This window comes from Staurois parvus, unplaced genomic scaffold, assembly GCF_062004578.1.
Source record: "Staurois parvus isolate SC_StPar_1 unplaced genomic scaffold, SC_StPar_1.0 ptg000133l, whole genome shotgun sequence".
Taxonomy (NCBI): domain Eukaryota; kingdom Metazoa; phylum Chordata; class Amphibia; order Anura; family Ranidae; genus Staurois; species Staurois parvus.
Genome location: NW_028317929.1, coordinates 5,455,614 through 5,480,824, shown reverse-complemented (window position 1 = coordinate 5,480,824; position 25,211 = coordinate 5,455,614).

Below are 25,211 nucleotides of genomic sequence, written 5' to 3'. Positions count from 1 at the left end.
TTACCTGAGCCCAATCTGATCCATCGATGTATACAACAGAAGTGGCTCTCACCGCTGTCTCCCTCCTCACTGGGCAGACTCATAGCAGCAGGAGCCATTGGCTCCCACTTCTATCAATCAAATGCTGTGACGAGGGAGACAGCGGTGAGAGCCACTTCTGTTGTATACATCGATGGATCAGATTGGGCTCAGGTAAGAATAAGGAGAGGTGGAGGGGAGGGAGGGGTTGGACGGATAAAGCACCTTAAGGGGGATGGGGCCGAGCTGCCCGCTTTGTGTCAATAGACGCAGACAATGTGGCTTGGGAGCGAGCCCACAAAGGTGCCCCTATGGAAAGTGACTTTACATGGGGGCACTGGCCAAAGAAGAGGAGCCTGGAGCGCTAGTAGAGGACCCCAGAAGAGGAGGATCGGGGCTGCCCTGTGCAAAAAAGTACCATGTTTGTTATTTTAATTTAAAAAAATGAAGGTTTAATGATACTTTAAATCACAGTAAAACAGCTTATTCAGGTTTTTGTAAATCAGTATACTTTTTGAGTCCTGAGGAGGTAAAGGAGAAGTGTGGCCAAAGCTTTTTTGGCTTTACTTCTTCTATGGATCACAGGAGTGTAGTTCGTTCTGCACTCCTGTGACACATTTTCATCCAACAGCAGGCTAAAGCCCTCTGTTGGCTGACGTTACTCAGCTGGTTCCAGCTGGGAAAAGATACTAACTTTATACTCAGGATCCATCCGGATGCATGGATTGGCAGATGGCTTAGCCTCTCAGTGAGCCTCTGAGAGACTGAGCCAGCTGCTCCCTCCCATCTCCAGCCCAGTGCTCCAATGAGAGCTGAAGGGGCAGAACAGAGAGCTGGTGACTGCCAATCATGGCTCTCTGTTCAGAATGGAGAGGAGAACTGAGCAATCAGCGGTCTTTGATCGCTCAGTTCTTGGTGCAGAGTCAGTAGGAATCCTATGTTGCATCCACTTAGGTGAGTAAAAGGTTTTTTTTGTAAACCCTATACTTTTTTTTTAACTACTGTAGAGTACGCCAGGGATGGGTTCTGGAAGACAGGTATGTTTCCCCATTATTTGGGTTGTGGTGCCTTTAAGAGAGACAATTTGAATGCAGTTTTAGAGTACTCATACGTTCTCATCCATGCAGGATTTAAGGTTCTGGTTGGAAAGGAGTAAACTGATTTACAGTTTGGCCAAGATTGGTAGGTCTTTCTATGGGATCTGGAAGTCAGAGGCTCGGATAGAGCCTCCAACTGTGATTGCAGGGACAAACTTTGGTCCTGAAAGGCTTAGCCCACCTGCAGGAGAACCCTGAAAAGGAAGGGGTCAGCAGGTATGTGAGGTGGAGTGGAGATGGAAACAGCTGGGTGAGCAGTGTGAATTGGCTGGTGACCTTACAATTGTGAATACCTAGTCTTTGGGACCCTTGAGGCAGGCTGGAACTTTCAAAATCCTGTTATGGGTCAAATTATACAGGCAATGAGCCAAGCCCATATTTTTATATACCAGAAATTGATGGATTATTTTGTTTGTTTTTTTTCCCATGCTGAGGTTAGGCTGTTTTCTGTTTAAATATTTTGAAATGAAAAAGATTGTTTGCTTTTACCAATACTGCTGGCTGGTGATCCTGGGCTCCCCCATATTACACTACTAAGGTAGTGATTAAGAATCAAATAGTAAAACAGTCACTGTAAACTAAAAATGTACATTATAACTTACTATAACTACAGGGCAATGCTAGTATTAAGATATATACCATGTCAAATGAGGTTAAATACATTTAAAAACAAGATACTAAGCTAAAATACTAAATGAGCATGTATATGAAGCATTGCTTCCATATGGTAGCTGAGGCCTTTTTATCTCACAATCTGGAATCGCGGTGATGAAGCATTACCATTAAATGTTTAGTGGTCACATGTGAGACATTTGATTCAGACACCCATTACAAACACGTCCCTCTTGTTGCCTAGGAAACATTTGTGTATGTAAACACAGACATGCAATCACTCCTAGACGCTGAATGTTTTATTCAATTTTTTTTTAATTTTGTGTTATATAGCAGTTTGTGGCCTCAGATGTTTAACAACTACTCTATTGTGTGCCTAAAAAATCCCTAAAATGTATTTTTATAGCCAGCATCACCTAAATGTGTGTGTATATATATATATATACCGGTGTGTGTATATATATATATATATATATATATATAGCTATATAGAGATATATATATAGCTATATAGATAGATATATAGATATATATATAATTTATTATTATTATTTTTTTTAAAGATCCCTATTATATTTTCTAAAGAATGAAACCATTCTGAGTTTAACAAGCCAATTTACTGGTGAAAAGTGACTACCCTTATGGGTACACATACCACCCAAACAGGAATGATGTTTTATAAAAAGTAGCACAAGGCCAAAAAAGTTGATGAGCAAATAAATGTCACTTTTGAGGGAGAAGATAATAATGAAACTTTATGTAGGAAGTTTGTTTCTATTTTTACCTAACGTTTTATAATTAAAAGTTCATTTTTGTTTTTGGATGCTGACAAAAGTTCAAATGAAATTATAAACTCCAGACAGATATAAAAGACACAATTTAATACAGCTCTGTATTCAATAAGGTGTATGTATAGCAAATTTTTTTTTTTTTTGGAAACAATAGAGAAAGCTGTTCATTCTTGGGGATTTGGAATCCCCATAGGAATCACTGCGATTCTGTCCTGATTCCCACTAGCTCTAAAATCACAGTAAAATGTGCAACACATATTTGGGTGACGTTCACTCTTAATGGCACCCTAAATTCTGTGCAGTTTTTCCATGATTATCGTGTGTCAAAAAGTAAAAAAATTGTGTCAAAATGCGGGTTGATAAACACGTCTGGCTCAGTGCCAAAATTTGCTACATGAGCTACTTTGGTGCATTTTTTTGGCATGGAGGAAGGCCCAATCAAAATGAATAGTGCCCCAAAAACGTGATGTGAATGCGGCCTAAAAGCAACTATTGTTAGCGTAAAAAATATATATATATAACTTGAAATTTATTTTGAATACATTTAACAATTTTTAATTAATTATATGTTGCTATTAAAAGTCCCTACCATTTCAATCTGCAGCTGCTGTAATTTTCTAAATATGTAAAAAATTCAATGCAATAAGGCAACCTGGAGGCATTCTGGTCCCACAGAAACCTCATTTTCTGCTTCTGTGATTGATATGGCAACCTGGAGTAGCTCTATATACCACAGGTGTACAGAATGCCCATAGAAATGTCATTTTACAAAAAAGATGACATATGTATTTAATAGCAAAATCAACTGAAAAATTATGTTGATTTAATGTTTGCATTTTCTAAAGCATGATTTCAGTTTAACAAGGGAATATTCTGGTGAAAAGTGATTACATTTGCAGGTGCAGCCCGCTTTCTCCACTGTAGGTGGCACTTGACCTGGATGGTACCACAGCATGGAGAGGAAGTCAGGAGAAACCTGGTTTCTCTATGGTTTCCTGGTCCCTGAAGGCAGCGTTCTGATTGGCTACGCTGCATCCAAGTGACCTCTGGTGGCCATCTTGGGTCAGCATAGGCTTTATAAGTCCCTGCCCTTATGTTTTTATGTGCTTTCATGTAGTGGTTAGAGTATAGAAAAAGCACCTGTCTGTGGGAGAAAGTATTAGCGGTAGGGAAAGGTTCCTGATGAATAGGAACAAGCTAGGGAGATACAATTCTGCTACGGAAGCCTCCTCTTTGGGACTGGACCAGCCAAACTGCATTCCACCTTCTGGCGACAAACACTGTTGGTGCATCTTTACCAGCTGTAGTATCTCTGCATTGAACAGAACTGTAAGTCTTACCCAAAGCCGCGCTCTCCCACAGGGGTTGTTTGTAGTTGAGCATACTCTGCAATACAAGTTTTAAGTTACTGGCAACCAGACTCTGTTTCATTACTGCCGCTGCACCACGCTGCACCTCCAGGTGGAAGGAGGATTGGGATCCATCATGGTTCCACTAGGTTCTGCCTTAGCCCCGATACCAAAATTTAATGGCTCAAACATCCCCTTGGCTTAATGGGAGGAGAGACTGGAGAATGCCGCAAGCCTGTATCAGAATAATTTCCACTGAGTGTTCATGGTGCTGCCATAGGAAGAGTGGGCCACTTTAGAGCAGATTGTGTCACATCTAGAGGGCTTGTTTAGAGAAAAGGTACTGGTTCCAGAGCTGAGGTGAAGATTCTTTGTCAGGAAACAAGATGAGAGTCTCACTTATCGTGCGGTAGCCATGCGGAACCTCTGGATGGGCCCAGAAAAAATGGATGTGTGCGGCTATGCTGACATCTCCCATATTAACCACATGCTGAGGGACCAGTTCATAGTTGGCATGAAAGCTGGTCCAGTCCGGACAGTCCTGCAAGAGAGAGTTAAAACGCAACCTGTTATTTCCTTCCATGATGCTAAGCCAGAGCAGGAAGAGGCGGAAGCAACAGTGGTAGTGACCAAAACGTATGAACCTGTGTGCCTGAAGGAGGAGGTCTTGGCACCTTCACCTCTGTTGGCCCTACAAACAGCACTGAGAGAGCTGGCCCAGGATGTGGCCTCCTTGAAACAAATGTAAATGGAACTCTCCCCAATCTCAGAGGGGCAAGAATCCATTACACAGGGACCCCAAGGAGGACTGGAAGTGCTGGCAGTGTGGCCGTTATGGACATACATTAAAGAACTGTGGGTGGTCTGAATTCAAAACTCCTACAGGTCCTCTTTTCACTAGTGCCTCCCAGAGCAGAGGGATGACCCTCGGGATCAGCAAATTAAAGTCCTAGCCAGCCAGAGGCCATGGTTATCAGTTATCATGGTTATCATAGTTATCCAGTGGTATCAGTCCTTGTCAATGACTAAGAAGTTCCATGCCTGCCTGAAACCAGGTCAGAGGTAATTGTCAGAGTATGACTTTTATACACAGAGGTTTGGCCACAGGAACAAGTTGACCCCTGCTGGCTGTCCCTCAGAGCGGCCAACAATCTACCTATCCTGGTTGAAGGCATCACCTGGGTGAGGATTTAAATTGAGAACCAGGTGGTGGAGTGCATAGGAGTAGTGGTGACCCGCAATGCAGTTAACTCCATAGTGCCTGTTGTGCTGAGCATGAATGCTATGAAACACTTGAACTTAGCACACCTGTTAGCCAAAAGAAAGCATTCTGCCGGGTAGGCTCAGGGCTATGTGCTGCGGGCAGTATGGCTTAGAGTGCTCCAGGCTTTTGAGGCCTAGTGGAGGGCAGCCAAGAAGTAATTCACACGCCCCTCAAGGACAAATTACTCTTGGAGCCCCTACAAGAGGTGGTCAGGTCAAGGTCAATGTCATAGTCAAACCCCGCAAGTCAAGGCCAATGTCATGGACGAACCCCGCAAGGACCCTATGGCACCAGGGGAGTGGCTGGTGGGTCGTTCCTTGCCCAAAGTCCACCGGGGAAGAGTTTTGGTGCAGCTTATCAATCTGGGAACCACACTGATTTCACTGCCCAAGCACGCCACCTTAGCTGACCTCTACATGGTGCCTCGTCATTGCATCCCCAAGGCCCAAGCAAGGGTCAAAGCCATATGTGCTCGTCTACAAAAAAACATGGTATCCTGGGATGAATCTCAATACAACTTCTATTGCAACAGCCGAATATTCCCCATGAAAGACTTAGCACTTGCTAGTGTTTACCACCAGTCCAGAGGATTACGGGCACATGGAAGCCATCGACCACCCAATTCACACAGGAATACACGTCCATCCGGTAATGGTACCGTCATATTGCCCCAGCACTATTCCAGGAGGTCAAGGATTTGTTCCGCTGTGTGGTATGATCCAAGAAAGTTGCAGTCCCTATGCTGCCCCTGTCATCCTAGTATAGAAAAAGGATGTCTGTCTGCAACATTGTGTGTACTATCAAAACTCAATACTTGCACCCACAGAGATGCCTACCAACTGCCTTGAGTAGAGGAATCATTAATGGCTCCCAGACAAGTTCTTCTCCAGAAGCTACTGGCAGGTCCAAGACTGAGAAAAGACTGCCTTCATCATACCCTTAGTACTGTTAAACTGTATGCCCTCCCACCTGGGCAACACCCCCACCACCTTCCAACACCTAATGGAAAGATGTCTCAAAGACTTTAACTTTGAGACTGTGCTAGTCTACTTTGATGACATTATCATCGTCTCTGAAGCATTTAAAGACCATGGTAAACATCTGGACTGGTTGTTCTCCAGACTGACACAATATGGGCTGAAGCTCAGACCCAGCAAATGCCACATGATGAGGCAAAAGATCAAGTATTTGGGGCTGTTGTTGAGGCCGGAGAAGTGTTCTCTGACCCAGCAAAGGTTAAAGCTTTTCATGTCTAGCATTCCCCCCAAAGTCTACAACTCCTGTGCTCCTTCCTGGGGCTAGTGGGGTACTACTGGCAGTTCATACCAAATTTTGCCCAGATAGCTGCCCTGCTTGCCCAACTGCTGAGCGAAGAAGAGAGGACCTTCACTCATGATACAGGCCCAATGGCATGACCCCCAGCAACAGGTCTTTGAAACATTAAAACAGAAACTGACCTCTGTACCATTGCTGGCCTATGCAGACTACACCAAGCCCTTCTGGGTGTATATGAATGGGAGTCTCCGGGGTCTGGGGACAGTCCTGGCTAAGGTTTGCGATGGCCAAGGAAGGGTGATTGCATATGCCAGCTGCAGCCTGTGACCTACTGAAAGGAACCCCATAACTACAGCTTTTTCAAACTCGAGTTGCTCATATGTTGACCATTTTACCAAATTTGCAGTAGTAATGCCCACCAATCATCAAATACAGTAGTTGCCACCGCTGCCAGGCTTTTCTGGGAGCACATTGTTCAGTCCTATGGCAGCTCAAAGTGGATTCTTACGTACCAGTGCCCAAACTTTGAGTCAATATTTATGAAGGAACAATGTTACCTCAGTAGGTCATCCCCCCTTTGGCGATGCTGCAAACCCCTGAACTGAACCACCAGAACAGATGGTACCAACATGTGGGGGCCGTAGTATGGACCTAGTACAACACCATCCACTGGTCCACTGACCACACTCTCTTCTTCCCAGTGTTCGGGGCAATATGGCCAAATGGACATGGACCTCCTCTTAGGAACCCCAGAACACCTTTTGCCCTGGATGCCCAGTTCTTAGATGCAAAAACATTGGGAATGGATACAAAAGGCCAAGCACCAAGCACCTAGTACTGGACAAACTTTAAGGAATGGCACCTGACTCTGCCCGGGAGGAGCTACCGTTACGACTGGGGGATCACGTGCTGTTGGAAAATATCGAAAACCATGGTTTCCTGGTCCCTGAAGGCAGCATTCTGATTGGCGATTAGTGATCTCTGGGAGCCATTTTGGGTCAGCAGAGGCTTTATAATTCCCTGCCTCTAGGTTTTCACACGCTTTCGCGCAGTGGTTAGAGTAGGGGAAGAGCACCTGTCTGTAAGGGAAAGTATTAGCAGCAGGGAAAGGTTTCTGAGGAGCAGGGACAGGCTAGGGACATGCAATCCTACGACATCCTCCCCTTTTGGACCAGACCAACCAGGCCATATTCTACCCTCTGATGATAGATGCTGTCGGTTCCTCTTTAATCGCTGTATCTCTGCATTGAACAGAACTGTGAGTCTGATCCAAAGCGGCACTCTCCAGCTGGGGTTGTTTGTAGTTGAGCATACTTTGTAAAACAAATGTTGAATTATCTGCAACCAGACTCTGTGTCATTACTGCACCATGCTGCACCTCCCCTCAGGTACACATACCACTGGTCAGCAATTACATTTTAGAGAAAGTAGCACAAGGCCAAAAAAGCTGTTATGCATATAAATATCACTTTTGAGGGAATAGATTATGATGTAACTATATCTAGCCATACTCTTTTATTTTTAACTTTGGCTTGTGTCAAGGGATCAGTTTGACATCAGTTTAAAGAAGAACTCCGGGATGGTGATAAAAACTGCAGAATAGTCCTGTGTAATTAGATAATCACATTGCTAGTGTTATTTTTAATAAAACAGCATAGTATGTAAAAAAATTCACAGTTTTAGAAAGCTGTGACGTCATGTCTTTGCACAGATTCTTCCGCTATCCCCAGGCTCTTGGAGGAGGGATCTTTGAATAAGTGACATCACTTCCTGTTAGTGTGTGTTATGGCTTCTTAAGACTACAAATCCCATCATACCTTGGGATATGGAGTCTGAATGGGCAACACTGTGGACGTGTTTGGATGAATCAGACTCCTGGTCTGTCAATCTATGCTGCACAGTGGGTGGATCCGTCCGAGAATCTGATCCACCCACTGTGCAGCATAGATTGACAGGCCAGGAGTCTGACCAATTCCAAACATGCCCACAGTCCCACCCACAGCGTTGCTCATTCACATTACTGCTCATATTACTAAACACTACAGACTTCTTTTGTAAATCATTTTACTGCCCACTAACAATGCTGAAGTCAGGAAGATCACTGCCGAGCAGGGGCGGACTGACAACTCATGGGGCCCCCGGGTAATAGGGGATCATGGGGCCCCTGTGTCCTTGCCCAAACTCAAAAAATCCAATGAAAAAGGTACCAGGGGCATCTCATGGGGCCCCCTACTGACCCCGGGCCCTCGGGCAGTGCCCGAGTTTCCAAATGGTCAGTCTGCCCCTGCTGCCTAGTTAAAGTGTTACTAAACCCAGGACCCTGCATTCATTATATCTGGTCTCCCACAGTACACACAACAGGGAAATGCAATTATTTTAGTAAATATAAACTGCTAAATACCTTTTCTCATCAGGAGCATATAGCTGTCTTGTGCCTTCTATCAGTGTCCATTAAAGCACTGGTTAAAGCTTGTAGCAGAAGTTTTCATTCTACCCTATGAGGCTGCCTGACCCTCTGTCTGGACAGTGTTGATTGGCCCTGTGCTGATCACATGCACTCTCCCAAGAAAATAAAAACCTGAGCATGTGCAGCTTGCCTTCAAGGCTCTGTTCTATCAGGAGATGGATTGGAGACAGTAGAAGAAGGAGAGGATCAGAGAAGACAGTATCAAACATAATTTTACACAATGTGAAAGATTAACCTCTTCGGTTCCACAGTAAGTATAACAAGCATTTTTTATTGCATATACAGATTGATTTTACTGTTGTGGGTTTAGTAACATTTTAAATACATTTCAGACAAAAAATATTAGAGCAAGTCATGTCCACATTTTGCTTTTTCAATGCTGATCAACATCAGACGATGAGAGTATAGACTCAGTGGACCCAGGCAGTAGGGTAGTGGCAGTGTCTCAGATGGCAGCAACAAGCAAAATTTAGGGGATATAGGTGTTGCACTACCCCCTTAGGAGTAATTTTTTGGCTCCCTGTTGTTCTTGACCCCACTCTGGAAGCCCAACCACTGCTAACACCACCATACACTTCTGTCCAGGTAACCCCCTCTAGATGTTACTAGAAAATAGACTCACACACAGTTTAGAGTGAACTGATATTTTGCTTATTTTGAAGTTAAATGAAAGCAATAAAGCAACATAAAGTAATAGGTGTGTGAATAGTAACAGTTACCACTCTTACCAACTGATTGTTTCCCCAGTGAGCAGAGGAACTACCAACAAGCAAGGCTAGCTCACTTTAGTGCGATCAAAGGCTGGTGACAGTGTTCAACTCTGAGGCAAGGAAAGAGCTCTTTAAATAAAAGGGTTAATGTCCCTTTGACTGCAGTGAAAGATCTTCTGCACGCTTGGTGGAGCCGAGGTTGGTGCCCTACAAGAATTCAGATCCCCTTGGATGCAAAAAAAAGATGGAAGTTCCATAAAGGATTAATGCAAAGAACAACACTACCCCTTTAGGTGACATTCAGCTTGGGCAGTACCCATGTAACACATAAGATGAGATGGAGTTTTTACACAAGGTCTTTTAAGGGCTGGGCAGACGCACTTGGTGGCAAGGGTTAACTCCTCTTTAGGCCACAATAGCAAGTGGCAACAATGAAAGGTGTCCCTTGATGAATGTGGGCCAATTGCAGAAGAAGCAGTGATAAGGCTTGGCCTGCAGAGGGCGGACACTGCAGGAGGCTCTTGTGACTGGATTATGCTGTAGGTGAGTTTGCTAATAGGTTGGGTGAACTAGGCCTCAACATGTGCAACTTGTGAACAATGCCATTAACTAAGTAGAAAATGGCCAACTTGAACAATGTCAGTGATAAATCAAATGGCTTGAGAATGGAACTCTCTCACCTGATCTGTGGCATCATTCAGGTAGCTGGTGGTCTTTCTGTAGATGAGGGCCCCCAGCTGTCCTGTGGTTCCTCTTTCAGAGATCCCTCCTTACAGCAAAACTCCAGATTGCCAACCAACAGGGCGGTCCTCCAGACTTGTTGGTGTTGTCAGCAGTCAGCAATTCCTCCCTTTTCCTTCACTCTCTCACTCTGCGGCCTTGTCTGTTCCTCTGGCGTTCTCTTGCTTCTGTATATATCTACCTCCGCTTAATGCCAGCTCTTCTGGGAAATGTAGTCTTTTATTCTGCTGTCTCTCAGCAAAGTCCTGTGGTCAGCCTACAAAGTCCATAAAGCTTCTGACCAGGGTGTGTAGGCTGCTAAGTTGCAGGACACTGCCACCTTGTGTCTCTTTTAGCATCCTGCAGTATGAATAACAGCAGGGTGTTACATAGCATCCAACACAGCAGCCAGAGCCAGTCTATCTATAAGATGGGAAATGGAGAAATGCTTGTTTTTGACTGCCAGGGAGAGAAGCTGTGTACTTTACAAAAGGCACATCCTCCCACAGTGCCGCCCATTTACATCACCACTCACATTAGTAATAACTACAATCTGAATGGGCGGACCTGTTGCCAGGAATAAGATCGATCAGACTCCTGGTCTGTCAATATATGCTGCACAATAGGCAGATCAGACCAAGAGTGTGAGACTCTTGGATCCACTCACTGTAGCAAGTGATGATGTAGCCATTTGACCTGCTTCAGGGGGGTTGTGAATTCCCATAGATCTGTATGGAACTTCAAAATGTGTTTGAAGCAAAAAAAATAAAAAATCTCAGGACTGGATGAGCAGAATTTTCACAAGTACAATTACCGTTTTCTTAGAGTTCTCCTTTAAATGAACCTGTGAGTGACCATGAAGCACAAAGTAACAGGTTTACTTTATTGCTGCAACATCTCATAGTTACCTCTATCTCCCCTGCTGATCTATTCAGCCACCGAGAGGGAAGAGAGATATCCAAAGCTTTCAGGGAGCGGCAAGCATATGACACATTCCCAATCTCACAAAAATACATTTAAAGTAATAATACCCAGACACACTTCCATTTCTGTACTTGTAATCAGCATATAGAAGCAATGAAATTTGCTTACAATCAGATTGAACTAAGTATGGCCACTGATGCACTTCAGCATCAGCTTTCAACTTCCATGGTGATTTATAGAATTTTTAGTATTGTTTCAATATGGGCATAAATACACTGCTCAAAATATTAAAGGAACACTTTTTAATCAGAGTAAGCATCAAGTCAGTTAAACTCCTGGGATATTGGTCTGGTCAGATAAGTTGTAGAGGGGGTTGTTAAACAGTCTCAGTTGCTTTGATGTTAATGGAATTAACAACAGGTGCACTAGTTGGGCAACAATAAGACAACCCCCAAAACAGGAATGGTTTTACAGGTGGAGGTCACTGACATTTTTTTTCCCCTACTCATCTTTTCACTAGTTTTGCATTTGGCTAGGGTCAGTGTCACTACTGGTAGCATGAGGCGATACCTGGATCCTACAGAGGTTGCACAGGCAGTCCAACTCCTCCAGGATGGCACATCAATATGTGCCATTGCCAGAAGGTTTGCCGTGTCTGTAGCAATCGTGCACACAGAGATGGACGCAGTCATCCATTTTGCTCCAAACCCCTCCATCTTGTATCTCTCTCCCAAATCAGATTCCTCCACATCCCCCCTCCCTCTCTGTTGAGTGACATGTGGTCTGGAAAAGGCAGAGGTCACAGGCAAGTCAAGGCTGAATGGGAGAGCTCCAGGGCTATAAAATTCCAACTGAGCTGGTGCCTAGATGTCTATTAACTTCTCAATCTGGAATATGGTAAAGCCATAAACCAAGTCCTTCACTGAGCTGAAAGACATTCCAGATAAACAGTAAACCAGACACCACATTCAACATCCATTTTCCACTATGATTACATATCTTTGATTATGAAAGACTTACATAAAAACCGGGCATATATTCAGATCGGTCTCGTTAATACAAGTCGTCTGATATATTACATCCCCTAGCTGGCATCAACAGGAGAGCAGAACATGATATCTCCTTAACTATCCCAGCAGGTATGTCATATTTCATTCCTAGACGTTCAGCAGGGTATTCTGCGTATTAATCTACTAGTGGCAAGGCTGCTAAATGCACCGAGAATAAGTTATGAACCATGACATCAACTGCGAGGGTTTTTGGCTCTAGCTTGGGTCTCCGCCCCAACACCCCTCCCCAAATGAGGCGATTGGTTCTCTGCTTTAAGGAGACACCCTGCTGAGTTCCTAGAAAAAGCTGAGCTAAACTGAGTCGAGTGAAGATTCTAACCTTTTAACATCGGAACTAACTTTGGGAGATAAGGCATCCTTTTGGCTCTGAAACCTGATCTGCTTAAACCAAGGCTGACGGCAAATACTTTATCCCTCTAAACTTCTTTCTGTTATCTCATTGCTGTGCTATTGTTCTTTGTATATTTATATATATATATATATTGGTTACATCTTTTTCTGTAAATATTTTTTATTACACCCTTTTGACCTTTTAGTAATCAATCTTACTTTCTGAAAGTGTTGAACTGTTTCTAAAGCTCTTTAATGCAAACTAAGAACCCCTGCCACTGAAGAGCGCTACTGTGTGTGTGTTTTAAACTTTGGTATATCTCTGCCTGTGGTGACAGTGGTATACCGACGCTTATGCAAACATCATAGTGTTATTGCTGATATTGCCGAGTTTCCTCTTTCTCTGTACAAAAAAGAGTTGGTGGCAGTGTGAAGGGTTAATTGCGTAATTAACCTGACCCAGTAACAATAAATCCCAGGCTGCAGATACACAGATTGTGGTCCATTAGTTGGAAAATCTTTGTGCATAGTGCAGCTGGGCGTGGCATTGTTCCGCACTTGACAGCGCGGTTTTAGATTGGCTAGTCCTTCGGTCACGAGTTTGGTGAGAAGGGCTGGGGTCTGACACCGCGAACGTCACAGTGTCTCCCATTACAGTCTAAAGAGCATGGAGGAGATTCCAGGAGACAGGCAGTTACTCAGCAGGACCTGTATCTGCTCCTTTGTGCAAGGAGGAACAGGATGAGCACTGCCAGAGCCATACAAAATTACCTCCAGCAGGCCACTGGTGTGAATGTCTCTGACCAAACAATCAGAAATAGACTTCATGAGGGTTGCCTGAGGGCCCAACGTCCCCTAGTGGGCCCTGTGCTCACTGCTCGGCACCATAGAGCTCGAATGGCATTTGCCATTAAACACCAGAATTGGTAGGTCTGCCACTGGCGCCCTGTGCTTTTCACAGATGAGAGCAGGTTCACCCTGAGCACATGTGACAGACATGAAAGGGTCTAGAGAAGCCATGGAGAACATTATGTTGCTTGTAACATCGTTCAGCATGACCGTTTTGGTGGTGGGTCAGTGATTGTCTGGGGAGGCATATCCATGGTGGGACGCACAGACCTCTACAGGCTAGACAATGGCACCCTGACTGCCTGGAGAAAGAAGGAGTTGATAACATTGAATGTCCCCTGCGCTCGCCTGACCTAAATCCAATAGAACACTTATGAGATATGTTTCGGTCCATCCGACCCCGCCAGGTTGCACCTCAGACGGTCCAGGAGCTCAGTGATGCCCTGGTCCAAATCTGGGAGGAAATAGCCCAGGACACCATCTGTTGTCTCATTAGGAGCATGTCCCGACATTGTCAGGCATGCATACAAGAACATGGGGGACATACAAACTACTGAGTATCATTTTGAGTTGCTGCAATGAAATTTCAGCAAAATGGACTAGCCTGCTGCATCATTTTTTCACTTTCATTTTCGTGGTGTCATCTTTGAATTCAGTCATCTGTAGGTTGATAATTTTCATTTCCATCAAACGATGGGGCATCCTTACATTTCTAACACATTACCCAGTCCAGTATCGGTATAGATATCCAACGTGATATTTTCCCCATTAAGATCTGATGTGTTTTCAGAGTGTTCCTTTAATTTTTTTTGAGCAGTATACAATGTTTTACGTTTGTATGTGGTTACTATTTGCTAATAACTAATATCACTTTGGTTTCACAGGTCAAAAAGAGTCTTGTGTACTAGATGCGCCTAAATGGAAAATGTCTGCTGCAAACATATTTTACAGTAGCTGTGTTTATGTATTGAATTCAGGTTGCCTTTGGCTACATAGGTGCTGTTTCAAATAGCCAATATTAGGCATAGGAGTGTTCTCTTTCCCCTTTAAGGTGCTGTCCGTAAAATTAACCCTTGCTAGCTAGCTGTAATTGCTCAGTGTCATGGCCCACAGAGGGGAAAAGATTGTGCTTTCAGAATAAGAGAAGAAAAACTTGGACTGCTTTACCTCATGCCTTTAAAAGACTCTTCACATTGCAATGAAGGAAACCAAGTTTCCATGAATTTCACATTTTAGGGTTATTAGGAAAAGAAACCCTTTGCCAATACATGACTTTATGTTGATTGATTAAATAAATAACACAAAATGATTACATGAAAAATATAAATTGTAACATATAATTATAACAGCAGCATATAATTTTGGCAGTGATTTGTCTCACTCAGTAGATGAAATAGGAAATTAAATTAAACTTCATATTTTGAGAAATAATACAAATAGTAAAGATTCTGATCAAGCCATGAATACTAGCTTCTGCCATTTAGACTTTGAATACCCTTACCTTCCAACTCTTGATCTATGCAAAGTTCCAAAGGAGAAACACCTTATATGCTATAAGGCCAAAATTTTGTGGACCCCTGACCATGACACATTTTTGGACATCCCATTTCAAAACCATGAGCATTAATAGGGAGTTCAAGTTCACATAAAATAAGAAAGTTGATTGGCACACAGAAAAAGTAATAAAGCAGTCTTTAGAGAATCAGTTCAAAATGTTTTTGGTGGTGGAGAAGTCATACAGCTCCAAGTTAGGCAGAGGAAACCTTAACTGAAACAGACAGAATACAAAAAGGGTGAAAAGGCTAGGTGATGCACAAGGTTTTTGTCTCCTATTTGTATTCTTTCTATTAATATGGAGTTTTTGCAGCTATGACAGCCTTCACTTTTCTGGTAAGTCTCACAAGATTTCGGGGTGTGTCTGTAAGGTCAGATACTGATATTGTATGAGAAGACCTTGCTTACTATTACTATTCCAATTAATTCTAACAATGGTCAGTAGGATTGAAATCAGGCCTCTGTACAGTACTCTTGAGTTCCTTCACATCCAGATTTTTACACAATGCCTTTATGGACCTGGCTTTGTACACATGGGCACAGTCATGCTGGGGAAGTTGGAATTTTTTTCACAAGTTTGGAAGCACACAATTGTCATAAATGTCTTTGTATGCTGTATCTTTACCAACATCCTAATAAAATACTACGATGTTAAAAAAAAAAAAAAGAAGAAGAATACTTCAGTAACTAAAACTGTCCACAGGTGATGCTTTAAAAGCCTTTACAGCTCATCAATTTAGAATTAATTGGACCTAGAATGTTTACACTTAAGCCAACGTGCATGGCAACACCAGTCATCTTTCCTTTTTTTAACCACCGGCCGTTGTATATAATCGGCCGGACGGTGGCAGTGCAGGGGCGGGTGGCCGTTTATAAACGGCCTCCCCGCCCCCTGCTTGTGCGCGTTCCCTGGGACACAGTGGAACACCGATCGTCGTACGGGACCTCTGTGCGAGGTACCGGTCATGTGATCACTGATTGGCCAATCAGTGATCACATGCAGAGTAGTAAGCAAGATGTCACTTCTGACATCTTTGCTTACAACATGTGAAATCTGTGAATGATCACAGAGGTCACATGGTACAAGGCTATTCACAACAGCCTTGTACCATGTGACAAGCTGTGACCAATCACAGCTCACACAGTATTTCTCAATGGCTGCAAGAATGCAACCAGAGAGAAGGAGAAATGATTGCTTTTACAGCCTTTATGGGTGTAAAAGCAATCAGTGTAAAAAAAAAAATATTCATCACCCCCACAAGTAGTACAGTGTCACCATGGTGACACTGTACTGCTAGGGTGACAGTATGTAAAAAAAAAAACCAAAACATAAATAATAATATAAAAAAATTTAAAAATAAAAAATTATAATTTTTGGTTATAAACTAATTTGGGTTTTTTTTTGTTACTAAAAAGATAACTGAATCAATTTTGGCCAAGATTTATGATGAAATATTACATATTTGCAACATTTTATAAGAAAAACACTTTTTTTCAAAATTTTTAGACTTTTTCATTTATATAGCAAAAAAATAAAAATCCCAGTGGTGAATAAATACCACCAAAATAAAGCTTTATCTGTCTCAAAAAAATGCTAAAAAATTCATATGGGTACAGTGTTGCATGACCGCGCAATTGTCATTCAAAATGTGATAGCGCTGAAAGCTTAAAATTGGCCTGGACAGGAAGGGGGTAAAAGTGTCCGAACATGAAGTGGTTAAATTGTTTTTTCATTTTACCTTAACTTTTTGCTATCACAATAAGGCTGACAAGACTCTTTTGTGATAGAATAATGAAGGTGACAGTTTTTTTACAGGAGATTTCAGGGGTCTATTAGAGTCATAATGTCACCCCTGAACTCTGTTGAAGCTAGTTGTGTACAGACTGTGCTCAAGTACAGCTTCTTCCAGAGTCTTGGACAGCTCTGAACCCAGAAGTGCCTAGAGCTGAGTGCTTCTGGGTTAATATGACCCATGGGAGGTTAATGAATGTATGTTCGCTGAGTGATCTGCCACCTCTCTCCCTTCTAGGCACCTATGATATTGGTCTTGGGTACCCAGGAGGGACAGGGCAGTCAACCAAAAATGTATACAGAGCAGGTGGACGTTTGCTTACATGCTGGAGCTGCTGCCACTGTAATAGATATGGCAATGTCAGGGAAGGGTTAATAGATACTTATTCTGTGTAAACTATTTGACCAATAGATAATTAGAAAACAAACATCTAAGTAACACCCTCCTATTCATGGGAGGTGTTTAAGGATCCCTAGATAACTTGGTGGGCTAGCATCTCAAAGCTTGTGGAGGTTTTGCAGTGAAGAAATTGGGCAAAAGACATGTTAGCATGTTTAAAGAGTTTATTACAGTGCAACAAACTCAAGGATGGAGGGTTAGGGCACAGGATACCCTAAAAAGAAACAAAATTACTCCAGCTATTCTGCTAATAACAGTCAATACAAAATGAGAACTTTTAGGCCAAGTTAGTCAATCTTGGCTTTTTAGACTTGAGCAACTTCAGCCAATGCAAATACCTTTCCAGTTAAGCCATAGGACTTCCCACAAAGGTCCAATGGCAGCAAATTTCATCCTGCTCTTCAGGACACTCTTCAGCAGTGAAGTGTCTACCCCTGGTGAACCAAGAAGGCTTTTTTTAATCATTTTTATTCCTATTACAAGGAATGTAAACATCCCTTGCAACAGAAACATGTACAACACATTTCTTTAAGAAGAGATTTGGGGTCAAAAAGACCAGGCAGGATTTCATCAGTCATAACCCTGGCAAACCACTTGAAAACCACAACATTTATATATATTGAGGTCTTCTAGTGGTGAAAAAGTGTCAGAAAAAGAGGGAGAAAAAAAGGAAACTTCTATACACCTGTGAACAATTAACAACGCCCCTTAATTAGCAGACTGAAGGAAAACAAAGTGCTGTTTAAAGAGTGGTAGAAAAGGAGGGAGAAAAAAAAAAGAAAAAGGGTGTTTTACCAACTGTAGCTAACTTATCAAATAAGGAAAGTAAAAAAAAAAAACACTTGCAACCACAAGCAGTCCCCAAGCAGTCAAAAGCACAACACCTGGGTTTTAACTCTCCACTTTAGTTCAGAATTTTACTTTTGTTCACAAATTCCACATGCAAGCCACCATCAACTGTGAACAAGCCTCCAGCAACTGTGGATATACCCTTCAGCAAGCCATTGTAAGACTTTTAGGCCCCTGACTCACCCTTCCAAGGCAGCAGGCCTGAGAAGCAGATGCCTCCAACACAACCTCCTCCCCTGGCAATATCACAGGAGCCAAGGTCAAAAGTCCTTTCTGGAAGGTCACCCGAAATATTTACAAATTACCACAGTAAGCACCATTGGCCAGGTTGGCCACGAAGCCAAACATGCAGGATTTATAACTTAGAACTATTGTATTTTCTTGCTTTATTTGCAGGAAGACTCCCCAACAGAAGGCCGAAGCAAACAATAAACTGAACCTAGGTGAAACCAAACAAAAGCAACTAACAATTCAAAGATCAGACTGACTACAGCCTAGCAGTTACACTAAATATAAGCTAGGGACACTCCTGTTTAGGGATTACAGAACAGTAAAGATGAATTCCTGGTTTGTTTTTTTGCAGAGTCACAATGGTCCAGCTTGAACCAATGTAAGTATACATATTCCATACCTGACTGATCCCAGTGGAAGCAGAGAACCACTATAGTAGCCATACACAATTCAAATCTTAGGAGGCTCCTGATGGAGGTACCCACAAAACCAACATCTTTTGATTGAAAAATTGAAGGAGCCAGACAGACACTTTTCAGGTGAATAGTGACTGCATCCAATCAGATGCAGCTGATGTTTGGGCATTGTGACAGCTGCAAGTATCGGCTGTCAAAACATAAAAGCTGCAGTGAAATATTTGTCTATCCACACTGGATAACATACATAGAGGAATCTGGTTCTTATTCAACCTGTATTCCATGCATGTTACTACAGACATTTAATGGAGAGACAAAATTGTGTTTGCCCTTCTTGAGAAAATGTCTGCATCAGAAAGAAAATAAATACATGCAAAGCAGGTGGGAGTTGTTTACATGCTATGCTGCCAATTGTTATAGTAGCAGCAGGGAAAAGGTTAAGAGTAGAGATGAGCGAATCGAAGTAGGCGAAGTGGAATTCGTTTCGAATATTAGGAAAATTTCGATTCGCGTCGAATGCGAAAATAAGCAGACTTCGGATGCGCGAATCGAAATTTTTCTTAAAAAGGCGGCGACATGTGCGGCGACGGAGCGGGGATGTCTGGGAAGGAGCGCAGACAAGGCGCGCTGACCCATAATGCATTCATTCATGACATATGATCGCATTAGCCAATCAGCAGCCAGCCAGCCAGCACAGTGTAATGGTCGAGCTATAAATGGCGGCCATTTTAGAATTCTCCATTTGCCTCCAGTCATTCAACAGAGGCAGACCTGGCTGTATGCAGGGAGAGAGTTAGGGACAGAGAAACGTTAGTTAGGGCCACAGAATCGTTACTTAGGGCCATGGAAACGTTACATAGGGCCACAGAAACGTTTACTTAGGGCCACAGAATCGTTAGTTAGGGCCACAGAAACGTTACTTAGGGACACAGAATTGTTACTCAGGGAAAGACAGAATTGTTACTGAGGGATACAGAATTGTTACTGAGGGCCACAGAATCGTTACTTAGGGCCACAGAAACGTTACTTAGGGCCACAGAATTGTTACTTAGGGACAGACACAGAATTGTTACTGAGGGACACAGATTTGTTACTGAGGGCCACAGAATCGTTACTTAGGGCCACAGAAACGTTACTTAGGGCCACAGAATTGTTACTTAGGGACAGACACAGAATTGTTACTGAGGGACACAGAATTGTTACTGAGGGCCACAGAACCGTTACTTAGGGCCACAGAATCGTTACTTAGGGCCACAGAATTGTTACTTAGGGACAGACACAGAATTGTTACTGAGGGACACAGATTTGTTACTGAGGGCCACAGAATCGTTACTTAGGGCCACAGAATTGTTACTTAGGGACAGACACAGAATTGTTATTGAGGGACACAGAATTGTTACTGAGGGCCACAGAAACGTTACTTAGGGCCACAGAAACGTTACTGAGGGCCACAGAATTGTTACTTAGGGACAGACACAGAATTGTTATTGAGGGACACAGAATTGTTACTGAGGGCCACAGAAACGTTACTTAGGGCCACAGAAACGTTACTTAGGGCCACAGAATTGTTACTTAGGGACAGACACAGAATTGTTATTGAGGGACACAGAATTGTTACTGAGGGCCACAGAAACGTTACTGAGGGCCACAGAAACGTTACTTAGGGCAACAGAAACGTTACTTAGGGCCACAGAATTGTTACTTAGGGACAGACACAGAATTGTTATTGAGGGACACAGAATTGTTACTAAGGGCCACAGAATCGTTACTTAGGGCCACAGAAACGTTACTTAGGGCCACAGAAACGTTACTTAGGGCCACAGAAACGTTACTTAGGGACAGACACAGAATTGTTATTGAGGGACACAGAATTGTTACTGAGGGCCACAGAAACGTTACTTAGGGCAACAGAAACGTTACTTAGGGCCACAGAATTGTTACTTAGGGACAGACACAGAATTGTTATTGAGGGACACAGAATTGTTACTAAGGGCCACAGAATCGTTACTTAGGGCCACAGAAACGTTACTTAGGGCCACAGAAACGTTACTTAGGGACAGACACAGAATTGTTATTGAGGGACACAGAATTGTTACTGAGGGCCACAGAAACGTTACTTAGGGCCACAGAAACGTTACTTAGGGACAGACACAGAATTGTTATTGAGGGACACAGAATTGTTACTGAGGGACACAGAATTGTTACTCAGGGACAGACACAGAATTGTTACTCAGGGACAGACACAGAATTGTTACTGAGGGACACAGAATTGTTACTGAGGGCCACAGAATTGTTACTGAGGGACACAGAATTGTTACTGAGGGACACAAAATTGTTACTGAGGGACACAGAATTGTTACTCAGGGACAGACACAGAATTGTTACTCAGGGACAGACACAGAATTGTTACTGAGGGACACAGAATTGTTACTGAGGGCCACAGAACTGTTACTTAGGGCCACAGAAACGTTACTCAGGGACACAGAATTGTTACTCAGGGACAGACACAGAATTGTTACTAAGGGACACAGAATTGTTACTGAGGGACACAGAATTGTTACTGAGGGACACAGAACTGTTACTTAAGGCCACAGAAACGTTACTCAGGGACACAGAATTGTTAATCAGGGACAGACACAGAATTCTTACTCAGGGACAGAAACAGAATTGTTACTCAGGGACACAGAATTGTTACTGAGGGACACAGAATTGTTACTGAGGGACACAGAATTGTTACTCAGGGACACAGAATTGTTACTCAGGGACAGACACAGAATTGTTACTGAGGGACACAGAATTGTTACTGAGGGCCACAGAACTGTTACTTAGGGCCACAGAAACGTTACTCAGGGACACAGAATTGTTACTCAGGGACAGACACAGAATTGTTACTCAGGGACACAGAATCGTTGAATTAAAGAGTATGTCAGACAACATACAGAGGAGTGGCAGAGGAGGCAATGTTTTAGGAGCGAGCAGACGTGGCAGCAGAGGAAGGGGTCGAGGCAGCACTATTCGCAGCCAGAGGCCAGTGCTCCCGGTGTCATCCAGTACAGTGAGGAAGAGCTAACAGAGGGCGGTCAGGAACGGGGGGAGACATCCGCCTCTTCAGCAGCCAGGCGAAGAAGTAGTGGCGAGGAGAGTGGCTCGGTAGCCGGTCTAGAGACAGGTCTGTCTCCTGACCCACACGCAGCCGAGGGGGCTAGTAGTGAGGCGGAGACCCTAATTGATGATGATGAGGCTGATCGCACTTGGCAGCCTCGTCGTCATCAGGCTATTGCTTCCGCATCATCAGGAGAAGAGGGTGGCAGCTTGGCAGCGAGCAAAACAGTCGGTGGGTTGTCTCCATCGCCACACTCTGCCATGTGCCACTTTCAGGTCTCCTCACACACTGCTGGTGTGTTCCATTTTTTGTCATAGGGTGCTGGCAGATTACGGGCCTCCCATAGCTGCTGCCAGGCCCCTAATCTGCCATGGGCCCCTGTACCGCCTCCTCATGCTGCTGCCAGGTCCACAGTGTCTCATGCCATGTGCCACTTTCAGGTCTCCTCACACTGCTGGTGTGTTCCATTTTTTGTCATAGGGTGCTGGCAGATTACGGGCCTCCCATAGCTGCTGCCAGGCCCCTAATCTGCCATGGGCCCCTATACCGCCTCCTCATGCTGCTGCAAAGTCCAGAGTCTCTCATGGGTCCCTGTACGGCCTCCCATTGCTGCTGTCTCCATCGCCACATTCTGCCATGTGCCACTTTCAGGTCTCCTCACACACTGCTGGTGTGTTCAATTTTTTTGACATAGGGTGCTGGCAGATTACGGGCCTCCCATAGCTGCTGCCAGGCCCCTAATCTGCCATGGGCCCCTGTACCGCCTCCTCATGCTGCTGCCAGGTCCACAGTGTCTCATGGGTCCCTGTACGGCCTCCCATTGCTGCTGTCTCCATCGCCACACTCTGCCATGTGCCACTTTCAGGTCTCCTCACACTGCTGGTGTGTTCCATTTTTTGTCATAGGGTGCTGGCAGATTACGGGCCTCCTATAGCTGCTGCCAGGCCCCTAATCTGCCATGGGCCCCTGTACCGCCTCCTCATGCTGCTGCCAGGTCCACAGTGTCTCATGCCATGTGCCACTTTCAGGTCTCCTCACACTGCTGGTGTGTTCAATTTTTTGACATAGGGTGCTGGCAGATTACGGGCCTCCTATAGCTGCTGCCAGGCCCCTAATCTGCCATGGGCCCCTATACCGTCTCCTCATGCTGCTGCCAGGTCCAGAGTCTCTCATGGGTCCCTGTACGGCCTCCCATTGCTGCTGTCTCCATCGCCACACTCTGCCATGTGCCACTTTCATGTCTCCTCACACTGCTGGTGTGTTCCATTTTTTGTCATAGGGTGCTGGCAGATTACGGGCCTCCCATTGCTGCTGCCAGGCCTGTAATCTGCCATGGGCCCCTGTACCGCCTCTTCATGCTGCTGCCAGGTCCAGAGTGTGTCATGGGTCCCTGTACGGCCTCCCATTGCTGCTGCCAGGAGGCAGCAGGGTCGCAGCAGTGTCAGTGGAGGCAAACGGCCACGGAGTAGAGCACCAGCTCCACTGCAGCCTACCACCACGGCCAGTAGTGGTGCCGGTGTGCACGGAGGAAGTAGCAGTCAGCCAGTGAGGAGTAGCGGGGGCAAAGTTTCCTACTCGGCGGTGTGGCAATTTTTCGTCAAGCCGCCCGAGGAAGTAAACGTAGCCGTATGTCGACTATGTGGCCAGAAAGTCAAGTGTGGCCAGGGGGCCCATGTTGGGACTACAGCGTTGCATCAGCATATGCAGCGTCGCCATTCGGGCCTCCCATTGCTGCTGCCAGGCCTTAATCTGCCATGGGCCCCTGTACCGCCTCCTCATGCTGCTGCCAGGTCCACAGTGTCTCATGGGTCCCTGAACCGCCTCCCATTGCTGCTGTCTCCATCGCCACACTCTGCCATGTGCCACTTTCAGGTCTCCTCACACACTGCTGGTGTGTTCCATTTTTTGTCATAGGGTGCTGGCAGATTACGGGCCTCCCATTGCTGCTGCCAGGCCCCTAATCTGCCATGGGCCCCTGTACCGCCTCCTCATGCTGCTGCCAGGTCCAGAGTGTCTCATGGGTCCCTGTACGGCCTCCCATTGCTGCTGTCTCCATCGCCACACTCTGCCATGTGCCACTTTCAGGTCTCCTCACACACTGCTGGTGTGTTCCATTTTTTGTCATAGGGTGCTGGCAGATTACGGGCCTCCCATTGCTGCTGCCAGGCCCCTAATCTGCCATGGGCCCCTGTACCGCCTCCTCATGCTGCTGCCAGGTCCACAGTGTCTCATGGGTCCCTGTACGGCCTCCCATTGCTGCTGTCTCCATCGCCACACTCTGCCATGTGCCACTTTCAGGTCTCCTCACACTGCTGGTGTGTTCCATTTTTTTGTCATAGGGTGCTGGCAGATTACGGGCCTCCTATAGCTGCTGCCAGGCCCCTAATCTGCCATGGGCCCCTGTACTGCCTCCTCATGCTGCTGCCAGGTCCACAGTGTCTCATGCCATGTGCCACTTTCAGGTCTCCTCACACTGCTGGTGTGTTCAATTTTTTGACATAGGGTGCTGGCAGATTACGGGCCTCCTATAGCTGCTGCCAGGCCCCTAATCTGCCATGGGCCCCTATACCGCCTCCTCATGCTGCTGCCAGGTCCAGAGTCTCTCATGGGTCCCTGTATGGCCTCCCATTGCTGCTGTCTCCATCGCCACACTCTGCCATGTGCCACTTTCAGGTTTCCTCACACTGCTGGTGTGTTCCATTTTTTGTCATAGGGTGCTGGCAGATTACGGGCCTCCCATAGCTGCTGCCAGGCCCCTAATCTGCCATGGGCCCCTATACCGCCTCCTCATGCTGCTGCCAGGTCCACAGTGTCTCATGGGTCCCTGTACGGCCTCCCATTGCTGCTGTCTCCATCGCCACACTCTGCCATGTGCCACTTTCAGGTCTCCTCACACTGCTGGTGTGTTCCATTTTTTGTCATAGGGTGCTGGCAGATTACGGGCCTCCCATAACTTCTGCCAGGCCCCTAATCTGCCATGGGCCCCTGTACCGCCTCCTCATGCTGCTGCCAGGTCCACAGTGTCTCATGCCATGTGCCACTTTCAGGTCTCCTCACACTGCTGGTGTGTTCAATTTTTTGACATAGGGTGCTGGCAGATTACGGGCCTCCTATAGCTGCTGCCAGGCCCCTAATCTGCCATGGGCCCCTATACCGCCTCCTCATGCTGCTGCCAGGTCCAGAGTCTCTCATGGGTCCCTGTACGGCCTCCCATTGCTGCTGTCTCCATCGCCACACTCTGCCATGTGCCACTTTCAGGTCTCCTCACACACTGCTGGTGTGTTCATTTTTTTGACATAGGGTGCTGGCAGATTACGGGCCTCCCATAGCTGCTGCCAGGCCCCTAATCTGCCATGGGCCCCTGTACCGCCTCCTCATGCTGCTGCCAGG